The sequence below is a fragment of the Lagopus leucura genome, unplaced genomic scaffold, assembly GCF_019238085.1.
Source record: "Lagopus leucura isolate 7727_CA_CO unplaced genomic scaffold, USGS_WTPT01 Super-Scaffold_100002, whole genome shotgun sequence".
NCBI classification, from domain to species: domain Eukaryota; kingdom Metazoa; phylum Chordata; class Aves; order Galliformes; family Phasianidae; genus Lagopus; species Lagopus leucura.
In genome coordinates, this window is record NW_024962263.1 from 82,307,571 (window position 1) to 82,313,570 (window position 6,000).

The window sequence follows — 6,000 nt, forward strand, 5'->3', positions numbered from 1 at the left end:
GATGAGAATAAAATCAAACTTTTTCTGACTTCTCCAAGCTGCTCGCAGCCACTGTGTTGGGGTGCGTGCTGCTTGTTGGCATTTTCCCATTTGTTCGCATTTCCTGCTGATGAGAAGAGACTCGTTTGACAGCCCTGGCCCCGAACACTGGGGGTTGCATCGTCAATTTGGTGTAAATCATCCTGCCTGGTGAATGGTAACAGAAAATACGACCTCCTCCCAGTGCATGCTGTGTGAACCCAAAGCTGGGGGAAGACTTCTGCACTTTGACATTGCCCTATCCCATATCCCTTAACTCTTATAAAAGTTGAATACTTTTCTGCTGACTCACAGAGGCAGATGGGTTTTGTTAACTCCAGCCTTGAGATAGGGGAGGATGTGGGGAAAACATCGCTGTGTCTCAGGGAAAGCTCAGCCAGGCTTTGTAGTTTAGGGGAACCAAGCAATGAGTTTTGGTATGGTATGCAGTCCAGGCTGAGCCCTGCTGCTCCCCATCCTCACACTAATTAGTGCCTGGATAAGGAGACAAAGAGTGCTTCCCTCTTCACCTGGTACCCTCTATATTACTGCAACCCAAAGCCCAACTTTAAAGCCAAGGGCAAGGGGAAAACAAATACTCCAAGCAAGCCTATAGCTCTAAAATTCTTGGCAATTCCGTTGTCTCTACTTAGGTTTTCTTGATTTATAGAATTATTTAATGAAAGTGCTCTCTGCTTGTATTTCCTCATATTTTTGAGGACTATGAAGCCACTGAAGGAATTATCTTACAAACTAAGTCCCATATTGAGACAGCTTTCAAATGTGATTGGCATATCTGTTCCATGTAGTACTTATGAGAGCAGACTCAAATGTAAATACAGATAATCATTTCACCATGTGCCTTCAAGATCCTCCTCAGCGGCCTTTCAGCATATAAAGGAGGCTATAAGAAAGAAGGGGGCAGACTCTTTAGCAGGGTCTGCTGTGGCAGAACAGGGGAAGTGGTTTCAAACTAAAAGAGAAGAGGGTTATAAGGAAGAAGTTTTTTTTACAAAAAGGGTGGTGAGGCACTGGAGCAAGTTGCCCATAGAGGCAGATGCCCCACAGTTGGAGACACTCAAGGTCAGGCAGTGTGGGGCTCTGAGCAACCTGATCGACCTGTAGGTGTCTCTGTTCATAGCAGGGGGGTTGGACTAGATGACCTTTAAGGGTCCCTTCCAACTCGAACGATTCTATGATTCTATGATAAAGTTTATTTTTGTTTATAATGGCTGATTAAACACCCTACAAAGTGTCTAGAAGAGGTTTGAAGAAACAATCCAAAAGTGATATACTTGCTGTACTCGCTCAGATAAAAGACAAAATTGTATTCTTTGCTTTTTCCAGAAAATAACATGAAAAGAAGGAGTTAGAACCTCACAGTGTGCAGAACAATTTCAGGTAAAGAGGCTTAGTTCCTCTGGTCCATTTATCTCTGAGCAAAGAAACATCACCACATGCACGAAGTTAGCTGTGCAGGACTCTTTTCCTGTCATAACTGTTTATTTGCACATGCCAACAACAGTATGAAAGGCAGAAGGGCCAGCAGTTGTGATGATGAGTGTGTTGGACATTTGGAGGAAAGGTGCATCAGTTGAACTTCCTCAGTGATGCAGAAAAGGGAAGAAGAATGAGAGAAAGAAAGAACAGGACATATCTAATCTTAGAAAGTTTAATGGTGTGGTTGGTTATCAAAAAGTAGCTATTAATCTATTTATCTATTGGCAACTGGACAGATAAATATTCATGTCCAGGCAGACCTCATCCTGCTGAAGGTATGGGAGTGAATGGCAGCAGAAACACAGAAAGAGCTGCTGGGGAACACTGGCACAGGAATCCGGGGGCATGGAGAGCTGAGGTGGGAATATTGCATTTAGATGGTTCAAACTAACATGATAATCATTTATCAGGGAACAATTTAATGCTTGGTACAGATATGTAAAGAGGTTCAAAAGATCCCATAGTCTAAATCTAAGAAAGACTTAAACCTTTGTAAGGGCTATTAGGAAAAAAAAAAAAAAAAAAAAAAAAAGCTGAGGGGAAGGAGGAAAGAGAATTCACATTTATAAAAAGAAACCTGCACACAATGAGCTGAAGGTTGTGCTTCTGCACTTCCTGGTCTGGGCGTGAGCAGAAGAGGAAATACCAAAATACCACCAGAAAAACTGTTCCCACAGCATTTCCAACCTGACTTAAACCAGAAAGCTCTGACTGTCCTGCAAAAAGGAGGGAAAAACCAATTGAGCCAGTTCCAAGGCTCATCACTCAGTGAACCAAATTTCCACGCCCAGAGTTGGAAAGACCTACAGAAGTCTTTACATTTCCCCTTCTGTCCTCATCAGTGCACTGTTTTCTGTACTTAACTGATGTTTAATGATGCTTTGACTGTTACGCCATCTTTGAGACATGCTCTAGCCACTTCAGTTGCAGCCTTGGGCAGGCAGGGCACTAGGTCTAGTTTAACTCAGGTAAAGGGTTCATTGCCCTGCCTCTCATTTTGGAGGCACACAGAGTGTGCCCACCTATGTACACAGCAGGAATCAACATTTCAATGCATAAAAAACCATCAGTTTCAGTGTTGCTCCATGTTAATAACTAAATTCCTGAAGGCTTGCAGGCAAAAAAAAGGCAAAGATTTGGCCAGACTGGTCTCATACAAACCTTCAGCAAATTCTGAAGAAAATCCTAAAAAAGAGCAGCAAGATCACATTCAAAGGATTGTGCAGAAATTTGCAACACCAGATAATTATTAAGTTTAAAACTTCAAAATTGGAAGCTTTGGAAAAAAATTAGGAAAATGGTTCCTTTTCTTTGTTGGTATGAAAAAGTAAGGTATTCTCTCCCGTTAAATCAAAAAAAAATTAAGTATTAAAGTCTTTTGAGTATGCATAGATGCAGTATATTATATGCTACAGATCAGGACATTTTCGGTAGTCTAATGAAAATCAGGACTAAAATAAAGGCTGTTTTCCCTATAGGTGTTTCTGAGTATATAAGCAATTTCTGAATCGAGTTTTTCCCTGAAATTAGAGAACCAAATCCCTGGATCAGGTCCAAGGAGCAGCTCAGGAATATGTAGTGGAAGCATGGCCTCCTGCTAAGGGACACAAGAAAAGCTGCAGCAGTGATGATGCTTTATCTTCCACATCATCCTGCCACAATGCTTCCATGAGTGCTGGCAACGAAATCTGCTCCAAAGAGGTCTGAAAAGAAGAATCTTCTTCCTTTTCAATGCTGATTCAATGATTTTGAGACCAGACAAACCATTGTGCTCATGGTTATGGTTTAACAGAGAACACCTCAGGCTAGCAGTAATGCTGCCAGGGGCTCTCACATTTGAAAATGAAGTTAAAACCTCAGTTAAGCCCAGTGTTTGAATGCAACTTTCCAGCTAGGGCAGCACAGCACTCAGCGTTTTCCCTCCTACAGCAAAAGCCCCTTTCTGGCCTCCCGGCACACTGCTGCATGAAATACATTTCCAGCAAACTTAGTTAAGAGACAATAGGATAAATAGTTGGAACGTGAGTTTTCTGTAAAATTTAAAAGTAGATCAAGAATAAAACATGAAATACCAAGAAAGCACACAATACCACTCGTAAAATTCTCTTTAAGATGATTTTTACAGAGGTTGAGACGTTGCAGTTTACTACATGTGGTCCTAATGCTGCAATACTTTTCTTATGGAGCACTTCCTAAAGTCACTGAGGATTTCTATGTGAGTAAAAGTTACTTACATGGGTAAGGACTCACAGAATCTGGCCTGATATGTAAAGGCTTACCTAGCTGTTATCTAGGCTGTAGAGCAACATGCATTTTAGGAATGAAAAATGGACTTTGGTGATTCCTTTTGAAAAAGTTTTCCCTTCAGCTTCACCCATCTGCTTTTTGCAGCTCTGCAGCCCCGCTCAGCCTTTGTCCTGCATGGCACCCAGCACCCTCCCAGCCCACGCCTGCGACTCACCGGGATGTGTGCAGGCTGAATTCCCATGCCAGATGTGCTCCTCAGACCTAAGGCCATTATTCCATCTCAGACTAAAAAATATTCTCCCATGCTTTCCTGGAAAAGACCATGTTTCTTCGGGTTTTATTTCCACGAAAAAGAAATAGATGAAATAAAATAAAAGTCCAAAGTAAAAAACGACAAAGAAACAGAGAGGAAATCCAGTGCACGGTGAGCCCAGAGTTCTGCAGGCTAAGGGTGTTGCTCTGCATCCATAAATGTCCTGACCGGTGTGCAGACACAGGCACTACAACTGGAAAGAGAGCAGGAAGGAAAGCCAACCATGTGAGCAAAGTGAAAAAAAAAAAAAAAAATGGAAGTTTTTTTCTAACAAAAAAAAAAAGAGAGAGAGAAAAGGGTCTGCTCGGTGGACAGCACTTGGGCTGATAGCAGGGATTTCAGGAAATCCAAACACTCAGACAGGAAATCTGAACACTGGATAAACACGCCATAATCTCCACAGATACAGCTAACGTGCTGCCTCTCCAGTTAACCCTTCGGCTGCCCGTGGCAGGCTGCAGTCCTGGCTGCAGTGCCTGGAAACACTGAGCTGCCCCAGGAGCTCCCAGCCCTCCCCTCGCTGCCTCCAGCCTCACATCCTGGTGGGGATAGTTTCCTTTCTTTATTCCTACATAGTGATTTTTAGGTAGGGTTTCTTCCTCTGGGCGTGATGTTGCACTCAGGGTGCACACACACATTTGTGTGCTGTCAACCTGAGACTCCTGAACCAGTTTTACTTCTCCCTCTGCTTTCTCCCTCTCTCTTTGGCTGTAACAGAAGATTGATGTGCCTGTCTGGGGGACACTGGAGGGTCCCAGTGATGATTTACTGTAGGGCTGGTGCAGGGGAGGGAAGAGCACCCCCAAAATTAGGGAGGTCTTAAAGGAGGAGGGGAGTTTGAAAACTCTCATGTTGTCAAGGAATTTAGGATCAAACTCTGCAGTCCTTAGGAAAATTAAGATGAAAAATGTTCGGTTGCTTCTTTCTGGATTATGGATTTGGATCTTTGTGTCTTCTGTTTCACTCCGTAACACTGAGAACATCACTTTTTTTTCCTTTTAGTCTTTTTACCTGCTTTATTTATTTACATAATCTACCTTGGTTAAACTACGAGTGTAAAACTCTTCATCAGCTACAACAATAAGAGAAAGCAATAGCACTTCCTATCAAAATAGAATAATAGAATCATTAAGATTGGAAAATACCGTTAAGATCATCTAGTCCAACTGTCAGCCCATTCCCACCGTGCCCACTCACCCATGTCCCTCAGTGCCACATCCACAAATCTCTTGAGTGCCTCCCTGTGTAAATCAGTGACCTAAAGATAGACAGATGTAGAACTGACCCTTCATTCCCACATATGTAATTCATAAAATAAAATTTACACGAGAGTTGTCCCGTTGAAGTCCATAGGGATTTCAAAACCCAAAACAAAGCTCTGGGTGTTTGCAGGATGAGGATTTCACAGGCATTGGTTACAGTGTTCCCTGAAAGTGTTCAAGTTTGGAAATCCCACCTGCTCTGCTGAGATAGGTTATACATGGTCCAGGTGACACTGTGGGGAACCTGGCAGTGAAACTGGGGTGGAAACAGGATTTTGAGACATCTTTGCCTCCTGTATCCTCTGGTCACCAGCCCAGTTCTGAGTCAGGACACGACTTCCAGGACAGATCCTCTCATTCCTAGTTGTTCTTCCACTATTTTCTAGGATGTGTGAGGCTGCTGATGGAGGTCAACCCCAGCAAACTTTGTTGAAGTGCAGGCGGCAGCATCTGTGCACAGGGCTGGTAGAAGAACAAAGGTTTTGCTTCGCAGGCATGAAGTCATTCCCTTTGCCTAGCATATGATACATGAAACAAGTACCAAATGGTTGCTTGATGATGTCAGGAGGGAATTGCTGGAAAAATGGAAAAATTAAAATCTTGGGGAAGTTGTTTTTTTCCCCCTTTTTTTTTCCACATATTTTGCCAGTGAGCTATTTC

At 42.8% G+C, this 6,000-nt stretch overlaps 1 protein-coding gene across 3 annotated transcripts in view; it reads right to left on the minus strand.

Moving 5' to 3' along the window:
• ASAP1 (ArfGAP with SH3 domain, ankyrin repeat and PH domain 1) overlaps positions 1 to 4,317 on the minus strand; it is a 139,277-nt gene extending 134,960 nt beyond the window's left edge. The window contains exon 1 of one of the 3 annotated variants that reach the window (XM_042869035.1): positions 3,980 to 4,317. The gene's annotated coding sequence lies outside the window, so the exon portion shown is untranslated. The remainder of the gene's footprint in view (positions 1 to 3,979) is intronic. The other 2 variants (XM_042869034.1, XM_042869036.1) reach the window with 2 other exon arrangements.
• Between the last annotated feature and the right edge of the window lie 1,683 nt (positions 4,318 to 6,000).